Genomic DNA, 23,987 nt, shown 5'->3' on the forward strand with positions numbered 1-23,987 from the left:
TGGGTAAGAGTTAGAGAGGAGGGTCTGGGTAAGAGTTCTAGAGGAGGGCCTGGGTAAGAGTTCTAGAGGAGGATCTGGGTAAGAGTTAGAGAGGAGGGTCTGGGTAAGAGTTAGAGAGGAGGTTCTGGGTAAGAGTTAGAGAGGAGGGTCTGGGTAAGAGTTCTAGAGGAGGGTCTGGGTAAGAGTCAGAGAGGAGGGTCTGGGTAAGAGTTAGAGAGGAGGGTCTGGGTAAGAGTTAGAGAGGAGGTTCTGGGTAAGAGTTAGAGAGGGGGCTCTGGGTAAGACTGAGTTTGACAGATTTTGGCACATGATTTCCATCATGTTGGCACTTAAAGTTCCCACAATGTTTTCAAAGACAAACCCAAGTTCCAGGAACATGTCAGGACTAATCTACTGTAATCTCTTCTGTGTGCTGTCTGCTACATGAACTCTCTCTGCCTCCCATCCTCTCCCTCCCATTACCGTTTCCCCCCCTTTCACCCCCAGCTAAGACCATGGCTCTGACCGAGGCGAGGCTGGGCCGTGCAGGGAAGCTGACAGCAGCTCTGGGGGATGAGCAGGTTCGCTGGCAGGAGAGCATCGAACTGTTTGAACAGGAGATCCATAACGTGGTGGGAAACGTCTTCATCGCTGCAGCCTGCGTGGCATACTACGGAGCCTTCACAATGCACTACAGACAACTGGTACATCCTTTATATACAGCCCGCTAATTCTCACTATAACCTACCACAGTATGTTGCATTATAACCATTCTAAACTACATAGCCTTCCCCTTGCGCTGGAGACACCTGGTATGTATGGCCTCTAAAGAGATGTTACTTTATACACATTTCTTACTATCTGTTATATACTTGTACTCTACTTTTGCGTCCTGCGTCTAAAAATTGCCGGATGTTCTCCGTACACTAGTGGAACCAAACCCAGTGAAGTCTGCCTGTTCCAGACAGTGTCTGTATGCCCACCTGTCTCCCTCGGGCCAGACGGAGAGCCAGACCTTGTGTCAGACTCCCTGCCCATACTGGCACTCTGGCCTAATGGCCCTCACTCACCTCAACCCACTGTCTCTGTGCTGTCTGTCAATACTACCACTGTCTATGTGCTGTCTGTCAATGCTTCCACTGTCTCTGTGCTGTCTGTCAATACTACCACTGTCTATGTGCTGTCTGTCAATGCTTCCACTGTCTCTGTGCTGTCTGTCAATACTACCACTGTCTCTGTGCTGTCTGTCAATACTACCACTGTCTATGTGCTGTCTGTCAATAATTCCACTGTCTCTGTGCTGTCTGTCAATACTACCACTGTCTCTGTGCTGTCTGTCAATACTACCACTGTCTATGTGCTGTCTGTCAATACTACCACTGTCTCTGTGCTGTCTGTCAATACTACCACTGTCTCTGTGCTGTCTGTCAATACTACCACTGTCTATGTGCTGTCTGTCAATACTACCACTGTCTATGTGCTGTTTGTCAATGCTTCCACTGTCTCTGTGCTGTCTGTCAATACTACCACTGTCTATGTGCTGTCTGTCAATGCTTCCACTGTCTCTGTGCTGTCTGTCAATACTACCACTGTCTCTGTGCTGTCTGTCAATACTACCACTGTCTCTGTGCTGTCTGTCAATACTACCACTGTCTCTGTACTGTCTGTCAATACTACCACTGTCTATGTGCTGTCTGTCAATGCTTCCACTGTCTCTGTGCTGTCTGTCAATACTACCACTGTCTATGTGCTGTCTGTCAATGCTTCCACTGTCTCTGTGCTGTCTGTCAATACTACCACTGTCTATGTGCTGTTTGTCAATGCTTCCACTGTCTCTGTGCTGTCTGTCAATACTACCACTGTCTATGTGCTGTCTGTCAATGCTTCCACTGTCTCTGTGCTGTCTGTCAATACTACCACTGTCTCTGTGCTGTCTGTCAATACTACCACTGTCTATGTGCTGTCTGTCAATGCTTCCACTGTCTCTGTGCTGTCTGTCAATACTACCACTGTCTATGTACTGTCTGTCAATGCTTCCACTGTCTCTGTGCTGTCTGTCAATACTACCAGTGTCTCTGTGCTGTCTGTCAATGCTTCCACTGTCTCTGTGCTGTCTGTCAATGCTTCCACTGTCTCTGTGCTGTCTGTCAATACTACCAGTGTCTCTGTACTGTCTGTCAATACTACCACTGTCTGTCAATACTACCACTGTCTCTGTACTGTCTGTCAATACTACCACTGTCTCTGTACTGTCTGTCAATACTACCACTGTCTCTGTACTGTCTGTCAATGCTTCCACTGTCTCTGTGCTGTCTGTCAATACTACCACTGTCTATGTGCTGTCTGTCAATGCTTCCACTGTCTCTGCTGTCTGTCAATGCTTCCACTGTCTCTGTGCTGTCTGTCAATACTACCAGTGTCTCTGTACTGTCTGTCAATACTACCACTGTCTGTCAATACTACCACTGTCTCTGTACTGTCTGTCAATACTACCACTGTCTGTCAATACTACCAGTGTCTCTGTACTGTCTGTCAATACTACCACTGTCTGTCAATACTACCACTGTCTCTGTACTGTCTGTCAATACTACCACTGTCTGTCAATACTACCACTGTCTCTGTACTGTCTGTCAATACTACCACTGTCTGTCAATACTACCACTGTCTCTGTACTGTCTGTCAATACTACCACTGTCTGTCAACTACCAGTGTCTCTGTACTGTCTGTCAATACTACCACTGTCTGTCAATACTACCACTGTCTCTGTGCTGTCTGTCAATACTACCACTGTCTATGTGTTGTCTGTCAATACTACCACTGTCTCTGTGCTGTCTGTCAATACTACCACTGTCTCTGTACTGTCTGTCAATACTACCGCTGTCTATGTGCTGTCTGTCAATGCTTCCACTGTCTCTGCTGTCTGTCAATGCTACCACTGTCTCTGTGCTGTCTGTCAATACTACCACTGTCTCTGTACTGTCTGTCAATACTACCACTGTCTGTCAATCTACCACTGTCTCTGTACTGTCTGTCAATACTACCACTGTCTCTGTACTGTCTGTCAATACTACCACTGTCATGTGCTGTCTGTCAATACTACCACTGTCTCTGTACTGTCTGTCAATACTACCACTGTCTCTGTACTGTCTGTCAATACCACCACTGTCTCTGTACTGTCTGTCAATACTACCACTGTCTCTGTACTGTCTGTCAATACTACCACTGTCTCTGTACTGTCTGTCAATATTACCACTGTCTCTGTACTGTCTGTCAATACTACCACTGTCTCTGTACTGTCTGTCAATACTACCACTGTCTGTCAATACTACCACTGTCTATGTGCTGTCTGTCAATACTACCACTGTCTATGTGCTGTCTGTCAATACTACCACTGTATCTGTTCTGTCTGTCAATATACTACCACTGTGTCTGGTCTGTACTGTCTGTCAATATACTACCACTGTGTCTGTACTGTCTGTCAATACTACCACCGTCTCTGTTATGGCAGATGGTTATGCAGTCAGATAACTTGGGAATGTTCATTCATCCTGAATATACACTTCTCTGATTGTTGATAAGCGTGTGTGTGTGTGGCTGTGTGTGTGTGTAGCTGATAGACCAGTGGATTGTGCGATGCCAGGAGTTGGGCATCCCCATCAGTGCCAGCTTCAGCCTCATCAACATCCTGGGCGACCCCTATGAGATCCGCCTGTGGAACGCCGAGGGGTTGCCCCGCGATACCGTTTCCACTGAGAATGGAATCCTGGTTACCCGTGGACGCCGCTGGCCACTCATGATCGACCCTCAGGATCAGGTGACCCAGACGACAGCAAAACAGTGCTTTTTGTCTTAAATCATTCAACCAATCAATCAATTAGAAGTATTTGTATTACCACACTTTTCATCTCTTCTGGATTCAATCGTATGTACAGTTGAAGTCGGAATTTAACATACACTTAGGTTGGAGTCATTAAAACTCGTTTTTCAACCACTCCACACATTTCTTGTTAACAGACTATTTTTGGCAAGTCGGTTAGGACATCTACTTTGTGGATGACACAAGTAATTTTTCCAACAATTGTTTACAGACAGATTATTTCACTTATAATTCACTGTATCACAATTCCAGTGGGTCAGAAGTTTACATGCACTAAGTTGACTGTGCCTTTAAACAGCTTGGAAAATTCCAGAAAATGATGTCATGGCTTTAGAAGCTTCTGATAGGCTAATTGACATCATTAGAGTCAATTGGAGGTGTACCTGTGGATGTATTTCAAGGCCTACCTTCAAACTCAGTGCCTCTTTGCTTGACATCATGGGAAAATCAAAAGAAATCAGTCAAGTTCAGAAAAATTTCAGTCTGGTTCGTCCTTGGGAGCAATTTCCAAACGTCTGAAGGTACCACGTTCATCTGTACAAACAATAGTACGCAAGTATAAACACCATGGGACCACGCAGCCGTCATACTGCTCAGGAAGGAGATGCGTTCTGTCTCCTAGAGATGAACGTACTTTGGTGCGAAAAGTGCAAATCAATCCCAGGACAACAGCAAAGGACCTTGTGAAGATGCTGGAGGAAACAGGTACAAAAGTATCTATATCCACAGTAAAACGAGTCCTATATCGACATAACCTCAAAGGCTGCTCAGCAAGGAGGAAGCAACTGCTCCAAAACCGCCATAAAAAAAGCCAGACTACGGTTTGCAACTGCACATGGGGACAAAGATCATACTTTTTGGAGGAATGTCCTCTGGTCTGATGAAACAAAAATAGAACTATTTGGACATAATGACCATTGTTTTGTTTGGAGGAAAAAGGGGGAGGCTTGCAAGCCGAAGAACACCATCCCAACCGTGAAGCACGGGGGTGGTAGCATCATGTTGTGGGGGTGCTTTACTGCAGGAGGGACTGGTGCACTTTACAAAATAGATGGCATCATGAGGAAAGAAAATGATGTGTATATATTGAAGCAACATCTCAAGATATCAGTCAGGAAGTTAAAGCTTGGTCGCAAATGGGTCTTCCAAATGGACAATGACCCCAAGCATATTTCCAATGTTGTGGCAAAATGGCTATATAGGACTCGTTTTACTGTGGATATAGATACTTTTGTACCGGTTTCCTCCAGCATCAAGGTCCTTTGCTGTTGTTCTGGGATTGATTTGCACTTTTCGCGACCGAAGTACGTTCATCTCTAGGAGACAGAATGAATCTCCTTCCTGAGCGGTATGATGGCTGCGTGGTCCCGTGGTGTTTATTCTTGCATACTGTTGTTTGTACAGATGAGCGTCGTACCTTCAGGCATTTGGAAATTGCTCCCAAGGATGAACCAGACTTGTGGAGGTCTACAATTTTAATTTTTATTTTCCCATGATGTCAAGCAAAGAGGCACTGAGTTTGAAGGTAGGCCTTGAAATTCATACACAGGTACACCTCCAATTGACTCAAATGATGTCAATTAGCCTATCAGAAGCTTCTAAAGCCATGACATCATTTTCTGGAATTTTCCAAGCTGTTTAAAGGCACACAAAGTTGACTGTATGTAAACTTTTGACCCACTGGAATTGTGATACAGTGAATTATAAGTGAAATAATCTGTCTGTAAACAAATGTTGGAAAAGTTACTTGTGTCATGCACAAAATAGATGTCCTAACCGACTTGCCAAAACTATAGTTTGTTAACAAGAAATGTGTGGAGTGGTTGAAAAACGAGTTTTATTGACTCCAACCTAGGTGTATGTAAACTTCCCACTTCAAATGTATATTTGATTGAGATTCTATAACACATTGTTTAATCACAGGTACCTTTTATATGCGATGGTGTTGCAAATATTTATTCATCTTATACTTTGTAATAGGCTACTTGTCAAGTTGTATTTCTAGTTGTAATTTTCTATATTCTTGTATTGGCTTTGATGACCAAAATTATTTTTCTGTGGCTACATCTGCTAAAATAACAGTTGTGTTGTGGCTCAAATGATCCATTCAGAGACGAAGCAGCCGAATACCCATTCCCAGACCCCAGCCTGGAACAAGGCAACAACAGGAGACAACAGCCCTGAGACACTAAGACTATTCCCACTCTCTCTGTGTTGTAATCACACACACACACACACACACACACACACACACACACACACACACACACACACTCACTCCATGCGCTTGGCCACTCTGTAGTTTGACTCTTAGCTCCAGTCCCCTGACACCTCTTATGTTGCTCCCTGTCATCTTTTGTTTCTTTCTCCTTCTCTCTTTCTTTGGGCCGCTGCCCCAGGGAGCGGTCTGTTGACTGGTTTCTGTCTGCCGTGCACAGGCCGTGATGGAGATGGGGAGAGGCAGGGAGTTAAGCAGGCAGGGAGGCTTGCTGACAGCCTAGCATGGGGACACTTCATTGTTCGGCTGGCGCAGACCATCTCAAACGCACACAAATAGACTCACACACACATGGCTTGTCTGTCGACTGACTCAAATGTAGTGCATTTCTGTTTGTCAGTTTTCATTCATGTCGATGAGAATGATTCTGAATCACCAGGGGTGTCAAACTCATTCCATGAAGGGCCTGGTGTCTGCAGGTTTTAGTTGTTTCCTTTCATTTACACCTAAACGACCAGGTGTGTGGAGTTCCTTACTAATTAGTGACCTTAATTCATCAATCAAGTACAAGAGAGGAGCGAAAACCTGCCGACACTCGGTCCTTCGAGTGTTCCAGTCTGGGGTCTGGGAATGGGAGTCAGGGTTTGTTCCAGTCTGGGGTCTGGGAATGGGAGTCAGGGTTTGTTCCAGGCTGGGGTCTGGGAATGGGAGTCAGGGTTTGTTCCAGTCTGGGGTCTGGGAATGGGAGTCAGGGTTTGTTCCAGGCTGGGGTCTGGGAATGGGAGTCAGGGTTTGTTCCAGGCTGGGGTCTGGGAATGGGAGTCAGGGTTTGTTCCAGTCTGGGAATGGGAGTCAGGGTTTGTTCCAGGCTGGGGGCTGGGAATGGGAGTCAGGGTTTGTTCCAGGCTGGGGTCTGGGAATGGGAGTCAGGGTTTGTTCCAGTCTGGGGTCTGGGAATGGGAGTCAGGGTTTGTTCCAGGCTGGGGTCTGGGAATGGGAGTCAGGGTTTGTTCCAGTCTGGGGTCTGGGAATGGGAGTCAGGGTTTGTTCCAGGCTGGGGGCTGGGAGTGGGGGTCAGGGTCAGGGTTTGTTCCAGTCTGGGGTCTGGGAAAGGGAGTCAGGGTTTGTTCCAGCTGGGGGCTGGTAATGGGATCAGGGTTTGTTCACGGGTCTGGGAATGGGAGTCAGGGTTTGTTCCAGTCTGGGAATGGGAGTCAGGGTTTGTTCCAGGCTGGGGGCTGGGAATGGGAGTGGGGGTCAGGGTCAGGGTTTGTTCCAGTCTGGGGTCTGGGAATGGGAGTCAGGGTTTGTTCCAGGCTGGGGTCTGGGAAAGGGAGTCAGGGTTTGTTCCAGGCTGGGGTCTGGGAATGGGAGTCAGGGTTTGTTCCAGGCTGGGGTCTGGGAATGGGAGTCAGGGTTTGTTCCAGGCTGGGGTCTGGGAATGGGAGTCAGGGTTTGTTCCAGGCTGGGGGCTGGGAATGGGAGTGGGGGTCAGGGTTTGTTCCCGGATGGGGGCTGGGAATGGGAGTCAGGGTTTGTTCCAGGCTGGGGTCTGGGAATGGGAGTCAGGGTTTGAGCCACAACACAACTGTTATTTTAGCAGATGTAGCCACAGAAAAATAACTTTGGTCATCAAAGCCAATATAGTGACTTTCTGGTATGAGAGGAATTTTCATGACCCCTCAGTGGTGGTCACATGAATACTTTAAAGTGACAATATGGAAGTTCTGTCCCTTGTGGCATTGAGATGGTTTAGCTACACAATCACAACCAACCTGAAACAAAACAAATAATCCCTCATTTAAAATGCTTTATACAACTGTGTCTGGTCCGTCTCCAGGCCAACCGTTGGATCCGTTCCAAGGAGACCAAGAACGGTCTGAAGGTGATCAAGCTGACCGACGCTGGTTTCCTGCGAACCCTGGAGAACGCCATCCGCATGGGAATGCCCGTACTGCTGGAGGAGGTCAGTACTATGGCAGCCATTGTGGGTCAAGATTCACCATGGAGATTAGTCTCGGGGGGACAGTTCTAACCTCCATTTTGGGTCTAGAGTTAGCAAAGAGACCTGAGTGAGTTGACTTGGAATAGGAAGAATGGTAAAACTGACCAGCGTGACGTCCGTTTTGTGTCCTGGTTGTGTGTGAGTAGCTGAAGGAGACTGTGGACCCGGCTCTGGAGCCCATCCTGCTGAAGCAGACGTTTGTGGCGGGTGGCCGCACCCTCATCCGCCTCGGAGACTCCGACATTGACTACAACAAGAAATTCAGGTTCTACATGACCACCAAGATGGCCAACCCCCACTACCTGCCTGAGGTGGGTCAAACAACCTGAAATTAGCACCAGCCTTCAGCCAAACACTGGTAAAAAGCCTGACTGGCTAGTGATTTATTCTACCCAGCCGTTCTGGAATGCAGTCCATTTCAGTCTGTATTAATATGGCCTGGGTCGGGGTTGAAATACCAGATGGATCATTTTGCTTTGCATCAATACCAGATGGATCATGTTTGCTTTGCATCAATACCAGATGGCTTTTAATGGAATTTCAATGTCCATGTAGTTTATCCACAGTCTAAATGAACAGCTCTACAATCAAAGGTCCCGTCATTTCACCCCAGAGCACTTTACTCAGAATAATTGGTATTTCCTTTTTAGTTTGTCAAAACCAATGCCGACCAATTGAAAGGAATACATACATGTTTAGACTAAATGTAGGTTAGTAAAGCGTCTGGTTTCTCACCTGTTTCTCACCCACACAAAAAACATAAAATAACCACATTAGACGCTCACACAAACACACCCTGCCCTCTCTCTCTCTCCATGCCAAACGTTGGCACTAGGAACACTGTAAGGAGTTGGCTCACACAGGGCGCTGTCAGCCTGGCACAGGCCATGATGATGGGTGGTTGCTGTGAAGAGCCTTGCCCACCTGCCAGACAGCCATGCCCCTTAGTTCACCCAGCCTACGGGTGCAGCGCCTGCTGTCATTTGAAGGCCCTATCAGCCTGCTCCAGCCCTCTTCAGCCCCACAACACAGGGCCGGTGCTAGTCTCAGCCCTATTCCCCGGGCCCAGCAAAGCACAATCAGTCAGTCTGTCAACTCCCTTTAAACACACAGCTGGACACAGCTGTCAAAGATAGATAGTCTAACACACAGCTTACAGTCTGGACACAGCTGTCACAGATAGATAGTCTAGCACACAGCTTACAGTCTGGACACAGCTGTCACAGATAGATAGTCTAACACACAGCTTACAGTCTGGACACAGCTGTCACAGATAGATAGTCTAACACACAGCTTACAGTCTGGACACAGCTGTCAAAGATAGATAGTCTAACACACAGCTTACAGTCTGGACACAGCTGTCACAGATAGATAGTCTAACACACAGCTTACAGTCTGGACACAGCTGTCACAGATAGATAGTCTAACACACAGCTTACAGTCTGGACACAGCTGTCACAGATAGATAGTCTAACACACAGCTTACAGTCTGGACACAGCTGTCACAGATAGATAGTCTAACACACAGCTTACAGTCTGGACACAGCTGTCACAGATAGATAGTCTAACACACAGCTTACAGTCTGGACACAGCTGTCACAGATAGATAGTCTAACACACAGCTTACAGTCTGGACACAGCTGTCACAGATAGATAGTCTAACACACAGCTTACAGTCTGGACACAGCTGTCACAGATAGATAGTCTAACACACAGCTTACAGTCTGGACACAGCTGTCACAGATAGATAGTCTAACACACAGCTTACAGTCTGGACACAGCTGTCACAGATAGATAGTCTAACACACAGCTTACAGTCTGGACACAGCTGTCACAGATAGATAGTCTAACACACAGCTTACAGTCTGGACACAGCTGTCACAGATAGATAGTCTAACACACAGCTTACAGTCTGGACACAGCTGTCAAAGATAGATAGTCTAACACACAGCTTACAGTCTGGACACAGCTGTCACAGATAGATAGTCTAACACACAGCTTACAGTCTGGACACAGCTGTCACAGATAGATAGTCTAACACACAGCTTACAGTCTGGACACAGCTGTCACAGATAGATAGTCTAACACACAGCTTACAGTCTGGACACAGCTGTCACAGATAGATAGTCTAACACACAGCTTACAGTCTGGACACAGCTGTCACAGATAGATAGTCTAACACACAGCTTACAGTCTGGACACAGCTGTCACAGATAGATAGTCTAACACACAGCTTACAGTCTGGACACAGCTGTCACAGATAGATAGTCTAACACACAGCTTACAGTCTGGACACAGCTGTCACAGATAGATAGTCTAACACACAGCTTACAGTCTGGACACAGCTGTCACAGATAGATACTCTAACATACAGAGACATCTGCCAGGATTCATTAATAATTGGAGTGGGCGTTTGCTGAAGCTCATACTGGTTAGTGTGTTATGATTAGTAGTTGGTCTGATTTGATTGGTTGTTGATGTGTGGAGTTCACCCACCTGTTTTCTAGGTGTGTATCAAAGTGACCATCATCAACTTCACTGTGACCAAGTCTGGTCTGGAGGACCAGCTTCTCAGGTAGACAACACAACTCTTGTCCCCTCTGACTCTCGCTCTCCTCATTAAAGGGGTTCAGACTGTGTGTGTGGTATGACCGAGTGGTTGACTTGCGTTCCTTCTCTCTCTCCCCTCACAGTGACGTGGTTCGTCTGGAGCGTCCTGACCTGGAGGAACAGAGGAACCAGCTGATTGTGAGGATCAACGCCGACCGCAACCAGCTGAAAGCCATCGAGGACCGCATCCTCAAACTGCTCTTCAACTCCAAGGGAAACATCCTGGACAATGAGGAGCTGGTGCAGACCCTGCAGGAGTCAAAGGTCAGGGGTCATTGTGGGGTCATGGGGGTAGACAGTAGGATTGTCGAACTCTCAGGTGTGGTCGACTTTCTAACCATCTTTCTGTAGGCCTAGTTTGTGTTCTTCCTGTCCCTCAAATGTCTTTGTGTTGGTTTCCCTTTCTTTCTGCCTTCCTCTCTCTCTCTCTCTCTCTCTCTCTCGCTCTCTCGCTCTCTCTCGCTCTCTCTCTCTCTCTCTCTCGCTCTCTCTCTCTCTCTCTCTCTCTCTCTCTCTCTCTCTCTCTCTCTCTCTCGCTCTCTCGCTCTCTCTCGCTCTCTCTCTCTCGCTCTCTCTCTCTCTCTCTCTCGCTCGCTCTCTCTCTCTCTCTCTCTCGCTCTCTCTCTCTCTCTCTCGCTCTCTCGCTCCCTCTCTCCAGGTGACGTCAGAGGCCATTAAGCATCGTTTGGAGGAGGCGGAGGCGACAGAGCTGATGATCAACGCGGCCAGGGAGCGTTACCGGCCCGTGGCCACACGAGGCTCCGTCATGTACTTTGTCATCGCCAGCCTCTCTGAGATAGACCCCATGTACCAGTTCTCCCTCAAGTACTTCAAACAGGTGACCTTCTTGTCACTGTGGTCGAGAATGATTGGGTCTCTGACCTTCATAAATCAGCAATGTTGTTTTTCCCTTTGTGTCATAGTGTATCAGCAACATTCACAGTGGGGCTTTTTCCCTCTGGAGTTGACTTTCTCATCTTCACATCTCCCCAATCACCCCCTCCCTCCCTCTCTCTCTCTCCCCTGATCATCTCTTCCCCATCTCCTCCCCATCCTCCCTCCTCTCCTCCCTCTCCTCTCTCTCCCCTGATCATCTCCTCCCCACCTTCCTCCCTCCCTCTCTCTCTCCCCTGATCATCTCCTCCCCCACCTTCCTCCCTCCCTCTCCTCCCTCTCTCTCTCTCTCTCTCCCTGATCACCTCTTCCCCATCTCCTCCCCACCTTCCTCCCTCCCTCTCCTCCCTCTCCCTCTCTCTCCCCTGATCATCTCCTCCCCACCTTCCTCCCTCTCCCTCTCTCTCCCCTGATCATCTCCTCCCCACCTTCCTCCCTCCCTCTCCCTCCCCTCTCTCTCTCTCTCCCCTGATCACCTCTTCCCCATCTCCTCCCCACCTTCCTCCCTCCCTCTCCTCCCTCTCTCTCTCTCTCTCCCTGATCACCTCTTCCCCATCTCCTCCCCACCTTCCTCCCTCTCCCCTGCTCTCCCTGATCCCCCTCCCCTGTAGCTCTTTAACTCCACCATAGAGATATCAGAGAAGAGCAGTGTTCTGGAGGAGCGCCTGCAGATCCTCCTGGACCAGACCCTGCTCACCAGCTACACCAACGTATCCCGCGGCCTGTTTGAGCAGCACAAGACCATCTACAGGTAAAGGGGGTTTGACCTTTTCTTTAAGCTGCATTCTGGGTATCAAATGGGCTATACAAATATATTCATGATGATGATGATTCATATTTTTTTATTACAGCTTCATGCTTTGTGTGGACATCATGCGCCAGCATGGCGAGGTCTCTGACGCAGAGTGGCAGCACTTCCTGCGAGGAGCGCCCCCTTGACAAGGTAGTCAGGTTGATTGACGGGCCCATCAGCCAATCAAATGGGACTATCGTCCACTGTCAGCCAATTAAATGGAACTAGTGTCCACTCTAAGCCAGTCAAAAATGATAGATATGTGAGCTCTTAGCAAATCACAGGAAGAATTTCAAGCCCTTTACCAATCATAGAGTTTATATTTCAGCCCCTTATTTAATCATATTACTGTTCACACCCAAACCAGAAAGAGGGCTCAGGTTTGTTGTAATATGCAGCACAACATAAATGTTGATAAACTGTAAATTGTCACTGGTCTATGGCAGGGCTGTCTGGGATCTCTCCCTAATATGAAGATATGTCTTGAGCCAGACAATGATTCCCACTTCTTCTATCCCTCAGCAGTCTTACCTCAGTCCATTAGGAATGCATCATTTTAAATCTCCTAATTAAGAGTGTCTGTATACCAGAGGGCTTGTCAGCCTCTTTCCCGCTTCGCAAGAGAGAGAAACAGACGGGGAGAGTCCCCTCTAACCTGTGACTGTGTGTAGAATACTGATCTCCCCATGTGTCTGTGTGTAATCAATGACCTACCTGTCTCCAGAGAGGCAGATCTAGGATCAGCTAACCCTCCCCAATTCTAACTCTAACCATAAGATGTGCCACACACTAAACTAGCCTGAGAACAGTGTGTTGGGACACAGTCTTCGTAATCTTTCTCTAGAGCAGGGTTTCTAGAAGAGTTCTGACAAGAGTGGATTGCTGAATGTATTATTCAATGACTCTATATCTAATGGGTGGTTTAGTCTGTCTCTATATGTCGTTATTTAAGCAGGGGAAAGATGGCCGCTTTGTCTGAAACTGGGACCCTAAACCATTGGGGGACGATTCTCATTAAAAATATGTCCTGCTCCTCCTACGTCCTCCCCTGCTTATCTTCTTTTCACCCCCCCCACCTCATCTTCCCTCCATCCATCACCTCGGTTCTCCACATAATACCCAATGTCCCCTTGTCCTCCCCTCCTCTTCTGTCTCCTGTCCACACACCCCTCTATCTATCATTCTCTTCTGTCGCCTCTCCACACCCCCTCTCTATCTATCCATTCGCTTCTCTGTCCACTCCACTTCTCTTATCTTTTGTACCCTCTCCCTTCCTCCTCTCCCTTCCTCCATCCCTCTCCCCTCTCTCTACATTCCTCCCTCGCGTTCTGCATCCCTCTATCCATCTCCAACACTCTATCAATTTTTCCTTTGCCGCACCACTCCTTCTCTCTTCCTCCCACCCCCTGGCTCTCTCTCTCTCCCTCCCTCTCCCCCATCAGGATCATCCAGAGAGGCCTGACGTGCCATGGCTAGCAGAGTTTACCTGGCAGACATGCTGTGAGCTGGAGGATACTCTGCCCTGCTTCAACGGCATCAAGAGAGAGATCACCGCCACACCCATCACTATAAAACTAGGTAGAGTAGTAACACAGCTATAATAACCTAGACACCCATCTCTATAAAACTAGGTAGAGTAGTAACACAGCTAAAATAACCTAGACACCCATCTCTATAAAACTAGGTAGAGTAGTAACACAGCTAAAATAACCTAGACACCCATCTCTATAAAACTAGGTAGAGTAGTAACACAGCTAAAATAACCTAGACACCCATCTCTATAAAACTAGGTAGAGTAGTAACACAGCTAAAATAACCTAGACACCCATCTCTATAAAACTAGGTAGAGTAGTAACACAGCTAAAATAACCTAGACACCCATCTCTATAAAACTAGGTAGAGTAGTAACACTCAGCTAAAATAACCTAGACACCCATCTCTATAAAACTAGGTAGAGTAGTAACACAGCTAAAATAACCTAGACACCCATCTCTATAAAACTAGGTAGAGTAGTAACACAGCTAAAATAACCTAGACACCCATCTCTATAAAACTAGGTAGAGTAGTAACACAGCTATAATAACCTAGACACCCATCTCTATAAAACTAGGTAGAGTAGTAACACAGCTATAATAACCTAGACACCCATCTCTATAAAACTAGGTAGAGTAGTAACACAGCTATAATAACCTAGACACCCATCTCTATAAAACTAGGTAGAGTAGTAACACAGCTAAAATAACCTAGACACCCATCTCTATAAAACTAGGTAGAGTAGTAACACAGCTAAAATAACCTAGACACCCATCTCTATAAAACTAGGTAGAGTAGTAACACAGCTAAAATAACCTAGACACCCATCTCTATAAAACTAGGTAGAGTAGTAACACAGCTAAAATAACCTAGACACCCATCTCTATAAAACTAGGTAGAGTAGTAACACAGCTAAAATAACCTAGACACCCATCTCTATAAAACTAGGTAGAGTAGTAACACAGCTAAAATAACCTAGACACCCATCTCTATAAAACTAGGTAGAGTAGTAACACTCAGCTAAAATAACCTAGACACCCATCTCTATAAAACTAGGTAGAGTAGTAACACAGCTATAATAACCTAGACACCCATCTCTATAAAACTAGGTAGAGTAGTAACACAGCTATAATAACCTAGACACCCATCTCTATAAAACTAGGTAGAGTAGTAACACAGCTATAATAACCTAGACACCCATCTCTATAAAACTAGGTAGAGTAGTAACACAGCTAAAATAACCTAGACACCCATCTCTATAAAACTAGGTAGAGTAGTAACACAGCTAAAATAACCTAGACACCCATCTCTATAAAACTAGGTAGAGTAGTAACACAGCTATAATAACCTAGACACCCATCTCTATAAAACTAGGTAGAGTAGTAACACAGCTATAATAACCTAGACACCCATCTCTATAAAACTAGGTAGAGTATTCACACAGCTATAATAACCTAGACACCCATCTCTATAAAACTAGGTAGAGTAGTAACACAGCTATAATAACCTAGACACCCATCTCTATAAAACTAGGTAGAGTAGTAACACAGCTATAATAACCTAGACACCCATCTCTATAAAACTAAGTAGAGTAGTAACCCTGCTAAAATAACCTAGACACCCATCACTATAAAACTAGGTAGAGTAGTAACACAGCTAAAATAACCTAGACACCCATCTCTATAAAACTAGGTAGAGTAGTAACACAGCTAAAATAACCTAGACACCCATCTCTATAAAACTAGGTAGAGTAGTAACACAGCTAAAATAACCTAGACACCCATCTCTATAAAACTAGGTAGAGTAGTAACACAGCTATAATAACCTAGACACCCATCTCTATAAAACTAGGTAGAGTAGTAACACAGCTATAATAACCTAGACACCCATCTCTATAAAACTAGGTAGAGTAGTAACACAGCTAAAATAACCTAGACACCCATCTCTATAAAACTAGGTAGAGTAGTAACACAGCTAAAATAACCTAGACACCCATCTCTATAAAACTAGGTAGAGTAGTAACACAGCTAAAATAACCTAGACACCCATCTCTATAAAACTAGGTAGAGTATTCACACAGCTATAATAACCTAGACACCCATCTCTATAAAACTAGGTAGAGTAGTAACACAGCTAAAATAACCTAGACACCCATCTCTATAAAACTAGGTAGAGTAGTAACACAGCTAAAATAACATAGACACCCATCTCTATAAAACTAGGTAGAGTAGTAACACAGCTAAAATAACCTAGACACCCATCTCTATAAAACTAGGTAGAGTAGTAACACAGCTAAAAAAAACCTAGACACCCATCTCTATAAAACTAGGTAGAGTAGTAACACAGCTACAATGACCTAGACACCCATCTCTATAAAACTAGGTAGAGTAGTAACACTCTGCTAAAATAATCTAGACACCCATCTCTATAAAACTAGGTAGAGTAGTAACACAGCTAAAATAACCTAGACGCCCATCTCTATAAAACTAGGTAGACTAGTAACACAGCTAAAATAACCTAGACACCCATCTCTATAAAACTAGGTAGAGTAGTAACACAGCTATAATAACCTAGACACCCATCTTTATAAAACTAGGTAGAGTAGTAACACAGCTATAATAACCTAGACACCCATCTCTATAAAACTAGGTAGAGTAGTAACACCAGCTAAAATAACCTAGACGCCCATCTCTATAAAACTAGGTAGAGTAGTAACACAGCTAAAATAACCTAGACACCCATCTCTATAAAACTAGGTAGAGTAGTAACACAGCTATAATAACCTAGACACCCATCTCTATAAAACTAGGTAGAGTAGTAACACAGCTATAATAACCTAGACACCCATCTCTATAAAACTAGGTAGAGTAGTAACACAGCTATAATAACCTAGACACCCATCTCTATAAAACTAGGTAGAGTAGTAACATCAGCTAAAATAACCTAGACACCCATCTCTATAAAACTAGGTAGAGTAGTAACACAGCTATAATAACCTAGACACCCATCTCTATAAAACTAGGTAGAGTAGTAACACAGCTATAATAACCTAGACACCCATCTCTATAAAACTAGGTAGAGTAGTAACACAGCTATAATAACCTAGACACCCATCTCTATAAAACTAGGTAGAGTAGTAACACAGCTATAATAACCCAGAGATTACCACTCGGTAGAGTAGTAACACAGCTAAAGTAACCTAGATATTTCCACTAGGTAGAGTAGTAACACAGCTAAAATAACCTAGAGTTTACCACTACTTTATAATCTGCTAATGTTGTCAATGGAGCCCCTTTTACAATGTTTCTGAATTCACTCTCTGCCTAGCTACAGAAGTAGAAGAATATTGGAGTGTGTGTTCCCAGGTCGTCTGGAAGTGTGTATCAACCCAGAGAACTGGCAGGGCTACGTGTCTGACTCCCAGCTGCCTCCCTACTCAGAGGAGATGTCTGAAGAAGAGAAGGAGCAGGCAGACGGGGTCAGGGGTCACTGGGATCAGAGACTGGGGGCCTTCCAGAAACTGGTGCTCATCAAGAGCTTCATGGAGGAGAAGGTAGTGGGGGTTGTGTGTGTGTGTGTGTGTGTGTGTGTGTGTGTGTGTGTGTGTGTGTGTGTGTGTGTGTGTGTGTGTGTGTGTGTGTGTGTGTGTCAGGCTGCTTGTGATGGTGAAAGGGCTGCCAGTTTTCTTGGCATCTCTCTCATTGTGTGTTGTATATCAATGGTCATATTTGATTGAAGTTGCCCTTCAGGCGATATCTGCAGTTATTTTCATCCATCCATTTTATTAAAGGTGTGTTCTTAAATTCAATCTCGAGTGCCAGAGTGTGCTCTGTGCGTTCGTAAATTCAGAGCATTGTCAGATTGTACGTTCATAAATTGAGCATTTTGCTCTCGGAGTGTTCAGAGCGCACACTGGACGCTCTGGCCGAGGAGTAGAGTTGATCCGAGAGTTCTGACCTAACAACTACAGTCAAGCACCCAAGCTAACTGGCTAACATTGGCTGGCTTACTAGCTACTTCCAGATACAAATGAGAGAACACCTCGATCTGGCCATTTTTCTCTCCCTAGCAGAGCTGGTTAGGCTGTTTTCATGTTATCCAGAGCGTTGGTGACTAACTGCGCTGCTGGCAGCAATTTAATTATGCTTTTTTTGCTGACGTTTACTGACACCGGCCATATTCAAGGGGTGTTGAGCATGAGCATTCGTAAATTCTTTATTTGTCGTTATTTTGCGCTCACACACACAGAGGAGAGTGCTCTGAAATCGGCGTAGGTAGCCAGAGTGAATTTACGACCGCTTCCTCACTCTCCCTCCCTCCCTCTAGGTGGTGTTTGCGGTGACAGAGTTTGTGATCGTGAGCCTGGGGAAACAGTTTGTAGAGAACCCTCCTGTTGACCTGGCCACTCTCTACAGTGACATGTCTCCCTCCACCCCCCTGGTCTTCATCCTCAGTACCGGATCAGACCCCATGGGAGCCTTCCAACGCTTCGCCAAGGAGAGGGGATACCTGGACAGGTGAGGGGTGGGACAGAGGGAGGATGGAGGAAAAGGGGGGAGGTGACGGGGTAGTTGGGTAACCCTGTCCCCCTCTCTGAGACTGTTCCCCTCTCTATGTCCGTCCCCTGTATCTCAGTATTAACAACCTGTCCTTCTTTCTCATCATGTGTCCTATAGGGTAGTCTATCCCATAGGGCGGCGCACAATTGGCCCAGCGTCGTCCGGGTTTGGCTGGTGTAGGCCGTCGTTGTAAATAAGAATTTGTTCTTAACTGACTTGCCTAGTGAAATAAAGGTTCAATGAAAAATAAATTAATAAAAATCTCTCTCTAGGTCAGGGTCCTCTCTGTCTCTCAGTATTAACTTTCTGTCTCTCTCTCCTCTCTCCAGGGTAAAGACTATCTCTCTAGGTCAGGGTCCTCTCTGTCTCTCAGTATTAACTTTCTGTCTCTCACTAGGGTAAAGACGGCCCTCTGTCTCTCAGTATTAACCCTCTGTCTCTCAGTATTAACCCTCTGTCTCTCAGTATAACCTCTGTCTCTCAGTATTAACCCTCTGTCTCTCAGTATTAACCCTCTGTCTCTCAGTATTAACCCTCTGTCTCTCAGAAGCTATTAACCCTCTGTCTCTCAGTATTAACCCTCTGTCTCTCAGTATTAACCCTCTGTCTCTCAGTATTAACCCTCTGTCTCTCAGTATTAACCCTCTGTCTCTCAGTATTAACCCTCTGTCTCTCTCAGGGTAAACTATGTCTCTAGGTCAGCCCTCTGTCTCTCAGTATTAACCCTCTGTCTCTCAGTATTAACCCTCTGTCTCTCAGTATTAACCCTCTGTCTCTCAGTATTAACCCTCTGTCTCTCAGTATTAACCCTCTGTCTCTCAGAATTAACCCTCTGTCTCTCAGTATTAACCCTCTGCCTCTCAGTATTAACCCTCTGCCTCTCAGTATTAACCCCCTGTCTCTCAGTATTAACCCCCTGTCTCTCAGTATTAACCCTCTGTCTCTCAGTATTAACCCTCTGTCTCTCACTATTAACCCTCTGTCGCTCAGTATTAACCCTCTGTCTCTCAGTATTAACCCTCTGTCTCTCAGTATTAACCCTCTGTCTCTCAGTATTAACCCTCTGTCTCTCAGTATTAACCCTCTGTCTCTCAGTATTAACCCTCTGTCTCTCAGTATTAACCCTCTGTCTCTCAGTATTAACCCTCTGTCTCTCAGTATTAACCCTCTGTCTCTCAGTATTAACCCTCTGTCTCTCAGTATTAACCCTCTGTCTATCAGTATTAACCCTCTGTCTCTCAGTATTAACCCTCTGTCTCTCAGTATTAACCCTCTGTCTCTCAGTATTAACCCTCTGTCTCTCAGTATTAACCCTCTGTCTCTCAGTATTAACCCTCTGTCTCTCAGTATTAACCCCCTGTCTCTCAGTATTAACCCTCTGTCTCTCAGTATTAACCCTCTGTCTCTCAGTATTAACCCTCTGTCTCTCAGTATTAACCCTCTGTCTCTCAGTATTAACCCTCTGTCTCTCAGTATTAACCCTCTGTCTCTCAGTATTAACCCTCTGTCTCTCAGTATTAACCCTCTGTCTCTCAGTATTAACCCTCTGTCTCTCAGTATTAACCCTCTGTGTCTCTCTCCAGGGTAAGGTCTATCTCTCTAGGTCAGGGTCAGGGTCCTATAGCAGAGAAGATGATTCTGGAAGCTCTGAAGAGTGGTAACTGGATCTTCCTCCAGAACTGTCACCTGGCTGTGTCCTGGATGTTAGCCATGGAGGAACTCATCAAGACCTTCACTGAGCCTGGTCAGACACACACACACACACACACACACACACACACACACACACACACACACACACACACACACACACACACACACACACACACTCACACTCACACTCACAACTACACACACACAACAAACACACACACCCTACACACACACACACAACCTACACACACACCATTTATATTGACCATATTCCCTACACAGTATATGACATCCTACACTGTAGTTTAGGCACTGGAGCAGACCACTGTATTCCCACCTACTGTCTCTAGATGAAACATTATATAATTTGTCCAAATTTGGTTTTCCAACAGTGTGATTGAAGTTTATGTCAACAGAATATCACTGTTCACATATGGTGCTCCAACATCTTATGGATAGATACATAAAATATGTTTAATGGATAGATACACTACAACATCAGTCAACCAGGGACGGGGTCAGAATACCACTGTTCACATATCTAATGGATAGACACACTACAACATCAGTCAACCAGGGACGGGGTCAGAATACCACTGTTCACATATCTAATGGATAGACACACTACAACATCAGTCAACCAGGGACGGGGTCAGAATACCACTGTTCACATATCTAATGGATAGACACACTACAACATCAGTCAACCAGGGACGGGGTCAGAATACCACTGTTCACATATCTAATGGATAGACACACTACAACATCAGTCAACCAGGGACGGGGTCAGAATACCACTGTTCACATATCTAATGGATAGATACACTACAACATCAGTCAACCAGGGACGGGGTCAGAATACCACTGTTCACATATCTAATGGATAGATACACTACAACATCAGTCAACCAGGGACGGGGTCAGAATACCACTGTTCACATATCTAATGGATAGATACACTACAACATCAGTCAACCAGGGACGGGGTCAGAATACCACTGTTCACATATCTAATGGATAGACACACTACAACATCAGTCAACCAGGGACGGGGTCAGAATACCACTGTTCACATATCTAATGGATAGATACACTACAACATCAGTCAACCAGGGACGGGGTCAGAATACCACTGTTCACATATCTAATGGATAGACACACTACAACATCAGTCAACCAGGGACGGGGTCAGAATACCACTGTTTTACATATCTAATGGATAGACACACTACAACATCAGTCAACCAGGGACGGGGTCATATTACCATAGATCTGTGTACTGTACAGTTGAAGTTGGAAGTTTACATACACCTCAGCTAAATACATTTAAACTCAGTTTTTCACAATTCCTGACATTTAATCCTTGTAAAATTCCCTGTCTTAGGTCAGTTAGAATCACCACTTTATTTTAAGAATGTGAAATGTTAGAATAATAGTAGAGAATGATTTATTTCAACTTTTATTTCTTTCATCACATTCCCTTTTTTAGTATTTGGTAGCATTGTAACTAATTGGGTCAAACTTTCGGTAGCCTTCCACAACAAGCTTCCCACAATAAGTTGGGTGAATTTTGGCCCATTCCTCCTGACAGAGCTGGTGTAACTGAGTCAGGTTTGTAGGCCTCCTTGCTCGCACACGCTTTTTCAGTTCTGCCCACACATTTTCTATAGGATCGAGGTCAGGGCTTTGTGATGGCCACTCCAATACCTTGACTTTGTTGTCCTTAAGCCATTTTGCCACAACTTTGGAAGTATGCTTGGGGTCATTGTCCATTTGGAAGACCCATTTGTGACCAAGCTTTAACTTCCTGACTGATGTCTTGAGATGTTGCTTCAATATAGCGACATAATTCCCTACCTCATGATGCCATCTATTTTGTGAAGTGCACCAGTCCCTACTGCAGCAAGGCACCCCCACAACATGATGCTGCCACCCCGTGCTTCACGGTTGGGATGGTGTTCTTCGGCTTGCAAGCCTCCCCCCTTTTCCTCCAAACAAAACGATGGTCATTATGGCCAAACAGTTCTATTTTTGTTTCATCAGACCAGAGGACATTTCTCCAAAGAGTACGATCTTTGTCCCCATGTGCAGTTGCAAACAGCTGTAGGGGAGCACTGGCTTCCTCCTTGCTGAGCGGCCTTTCAGGATGTCGATATAGGACTCGTTTACTTGGATATAGATACATACGTTCCAGCATCTTAAGTCCTTTACTGTTGTTCTGGGATTGATTTGCACTTTTCGCACCAAAGTACGTTCATCTCTAGGAGACAGAACGTGTCTCCTTCCTGAGCGGTGCGACGGCTGCGTGGTCCCATGGTGTTTATACTTGCGTACTGTTGTTTGTACAGATGAACGTGGCATTTGGAAATTGCTCCCAAGGATGAACCAGACTTGTGGAGGTCTCAAATTTTTTTCTGAGGTCTTGGCTGATTTATTTTTTATTTTCCATGTCAAGCAAAGAGGCACTGAGTTTGAAGGTAGGCCTTGAAATACATCTACAGGTACACCTCCAATTGACTCAAATGATGTCAATTAGCCTATCAGAAGCTTCTAAAACCATGACATCATTTTCTGGAATTTTCCAAGCTGTTTAAAGGCACAGTCAACTTAATGTACAGTATGTGAACTTCTGACCCACTGGAATTGTGATACAGTGAATTATAAGTGAAATAATCTGTCTGTAAACAATTGTTGTAAAAAATACTTGTGTCATCCACACGGCGGCAGGTAGCCTAGTGGTTAGAGCGTTGGACTTGTAACCGAATGGTTGCAAAATCGATCCCCTGAGCTGACAAGGTAAAAATCTGTCGTTCTGCCCCTGAACAAGGCAGTTAACCCACTGTTCCCCGGTAGGCCGTCATTGTAAATAAGAAATTGTTCTTAACTGACTTGGCTAGTTAAATAAATGTAAAATAAATGAAACAAAGTAGATGTCCTAACCGACTTGCCAAAACTATAGTTTGTTAACAAGACATTTGTGGAGTGGTTGAAAAACGAGTTTTAATGACTTCCGACTTCAACTGTATATACCTGGGTATCAGGTGGTGTGAGGTGTTCCTGTGTGGTTAGGTCAGGACACAGGGTGAATGGGGATTTTAATGGCACTCACACACACACCCTGCACCTGCGGCTGTCCTGTGCTGCTGGACCTCTCTACTACACGCTATGGACTGGACTGACCCTGTGTGTGTGCTGTGTTTATGTCTACTGACTCATTCTGTCACCTCCTCCCTGTTAGACACGGTGATCCATGAGAACTTCAGGTTGTTCCTGAGCTCCATGCCCACCAAGGTGTTCCCTGTCACTGTCCTCCAGAACTCTGTCAAGGTAACGCTCACCTTTACACTCTGTCACAGGACATAGAGACCTTCGATTCTACAACTCAAACTTTGGTTCTACTACTATTCTGGAACTCAGTCTTAGATGATGAAACTCAGTCTTAGATGATGAAACTCAGTCTTAGATGATGAAACTCAGTCTTAGATGATAAAACTCAGTCTTAGATGATAAAACTCAGTCTTAGGTTCTAGAATTCAGTCTTAGGTTCTAGAATCTCAGTCTTAGCTTCTACAATCTCAGTCTTAGGTTCTACAATCTCAGTCTTAGGTTCTACAATTTCAGTCTTAGTTCTACAACTCAGTCTTAGGTTCTAGAGCATAATCTTGGATTGTTTAAATTGAAACAGTATTGGATTCTCAAGGCTCTGTTGAGATATTTATGGATCTTCAGCAATTCCGATATTTCCTGTTTGCGTCTTTGGACAGGTTGTCCTCTCAACCTTAGCCACTCTGGACAGTGTTTCGTATCCCTCACATGGCCTTCTCTAACCATGAGAGAGTAGTCCTGTCACACACGGCTTACACACG

At 45.2% G+C, this 23,987-nt stretch overlaps 1 pseudogene; it reads left to right on the forward strand.

Annotated features, from left to right (window-relative positions):
• The window catches only part of LOC123740004 (dynein axonemal heavy chain 6-like), a 33,487-nt pseudogene that overhangs the window by 8,976 nt on the left and 524 nt on the right, over window positions 1–23,987 (forward strand).

The sequence above is a fragment of the Salmo salar genome, unplaced genomic scaffold, assembly GCF_905237065.1.
Source record: "Salmo salar unplaced genomic scaffold, Ssal_v3.1, whole genome shotgun sequence".
Taxonomy (NCBI): Eukaryota; Metazoa; Chordata; class Actinopteri; order Salmoniformes; family Salmonidae; genus Salmo; species Salmo salar.